We start from the raw sequence: 2,112 nt of genomic DNA on the forward strand, positions 1-2,112 counted from the left end.
CAGGCTCAGTCTCACCTGCTTGGCCGCTGGACGGCAGCCTGGGAGCAGATCTCGAGCCCAGCTGGTCTTGCAGGGGTCCTGCTGGCAAGGAGCCCGGGGCCAGCGGGTAGCACATGCAACAGTTCTTGTGTTTCACTCAGGGGGAGGCGCCAGATTGAGAAGCAAATTGAAGAGAAGGAGAAGGAGAGGGCCATACAGGCTGAGCTGCAGGACCTGGAGGCCCAGCAGATACGGGACCGCCTGCAGCAGGTGCACCTGGACGAGGCTACGGGTATGAATGGCACAGGCAAGGGAGGGGAGGGGTTCATCCTGGCCATCCCCATCAGTGCGGATCTGGCCTTGCCCCATGAGCCACACAGAGCTGCACTGACCCGGCTGCTCGAGGGCAGGGTCACCTCCCCAGTGCCCCGTGGGTGCCACGCAGCAGGGTTGCCCTGCACACCCAGGCCACAGTGGGTCTGGCAGGCTCAAGCTAGGCTCAGCACCATCTGGCTCCGGGAAGTTGCCGAGAAAGAAGCGACAGAAGTGGATCCGTGCTGGGGCGTCCCCCTGGCATCTCTCTCAGTCCCTCCACTTGGACCCTCCTCAGGACTTGGAGAAGAAACGGCTAAAAGAAAGGGAAGCCCACGCGGAGGATTTCCGCATCAATGAAGAAATGCTGCTCTACAAGGAGAAGAAGCTGGAGCAGGAGAGGCTGGCTGACCAGCGCGTCCTGGACTACCAGAAAGAGAAAATGGTACGGGTGCAGGGGCAGGGGCCTGCGGAGCCTGAGTGGGGGCTGGACCGACCCGCTCTGGTCTCAGCATGGCTGGGCCGAGGGGAGAGCACTAGGGAGCCCCGTGTGCTGACGGGTACAGGCAGCACGTGGTTGTGTGGGGCTGGTGGGCACACGTGTGCACCTGCCCCTGCCTCTCAGACACACACATGCACACACGTGTGACACTATGACGGGTCTGCCCATGTGTACTGGTGCGTTGTGGGGGTCAGTGTCTCAGGGTGGCCCATGGCTCATGGAGCTGGGGCTGTGCTGTGGCAGAAGCGGGAAGCAGATTTTGAGGCACAGCAGGAAAAAGCCCGCCACGAGAAAGAGCTGGAGACGGCCCGCCTGAGAGCCCTGCAAGAGAGGGCCCAGGATCTCCAGGCTGAGAAGGTAACACACACGGCCGTCCCTGCCTTCGCTCCCTCCTGGCCTGTCTGGCAGGGACGAGAGCCCAGTGGGCTGTGTATAGCCAGGAGAGGAGCCAGGCAAAGGCAGCCCGAGGGTCAGGGCTGGCTTCCCGGGGGAGCGGGGTCATCTCCTTGGCCTGGCTCCTTGCTGCCTGGGCCACACAGTCAGGGCTTCCCTCCCGGCAGGACGCGGTCCGGGCCAAGCGGCACCAGGAGGCCAAGGAGCGAGAGTGGCGGGGAGAGGGGGAGGGGGGAGTGCCGGAGGCGGTGAGCTGCAGCAGAGCCGCCTGGTCCAGATGGCCCGCAAGGAGCATGAACAGATGATCCAAACCAAGCGGGACCACAGCTATTACGATCAGGTCCTCAGGTAGGGCAAGGAGCAGCTCGGCCCAGGGCAACATGGGAATGGCAGGCGCTGGGGAGCGTGTGTGCGGGGGAACTGGGCTGGGCCGCATCAGGAGTGCCCTGTGCATCTCTGGCCGAGCCGGGGGCATGACCTGCAGTGGAGAGGACCCAGCTTGGGCAGACATAGGACCCCGTGTCTGCGAGAGGGGGACAGAGCAGCCCCCGGCAGGAAGGTCATGGCCCTGCCAGTCAGCTGTGGGCAGGACGGGCACTGCCCGTGCAGAGGCTGGGCTGGCGCCTGTCACGGTTGCTGGCGTCTCCCCCAGGGAGCAGCGGGAGCAGGCACAGAAGGAGCAGAAGCAGCAGGAGGAGAGGGCCGCCAAGCGAATGGCACACGGTATAGCGGTGCGGCGCCAGATGAAGGAGCGCCAGGAGCAGCTGGCGCAGGAGCGGGCCGTCTGCTTCGAGGATGGGAAGCGCCTGCAAAAGGAGATGCAGAAGCACGCCGATCGCATTGCCCAGCTGAAGAGAACGAGGATGGAGGAGCTCCGGTGAGGGGGGGGCCACGCAGGGGTGAACCGTGGGTGCTGGTCACAACTT

At 64.6% G+C, this 2,112-nt stretch overlaps 1 pseudogene; it reads left to right on the forward strand.

Annotated features, from left to right (window-relative positions):
- The first annotated feature begins 140 nt into the window (after nucleotides 1–140).
- Nucleotides 141–2,067, forward strand: LOC102382462 (annotated as a pseudogene).
- Nucleotides 2,068–2,112: the final 45 nt, after the last annotated feature.

Source organism: Alligator sinensis, unplaced genomic scaffold, assembly GCF_000455745.1.
Source record: "Alligator sinensis unplaced genomic scaffold, ASM45574v1 scaffold2786_1, whole genome shotgun sequence".
Classification (NCBI taxonomy): Eukaryota; Metazoa; Chordata; order Crocodylia; family Alligatoridae; genus Alligator; species Alligator sinensis.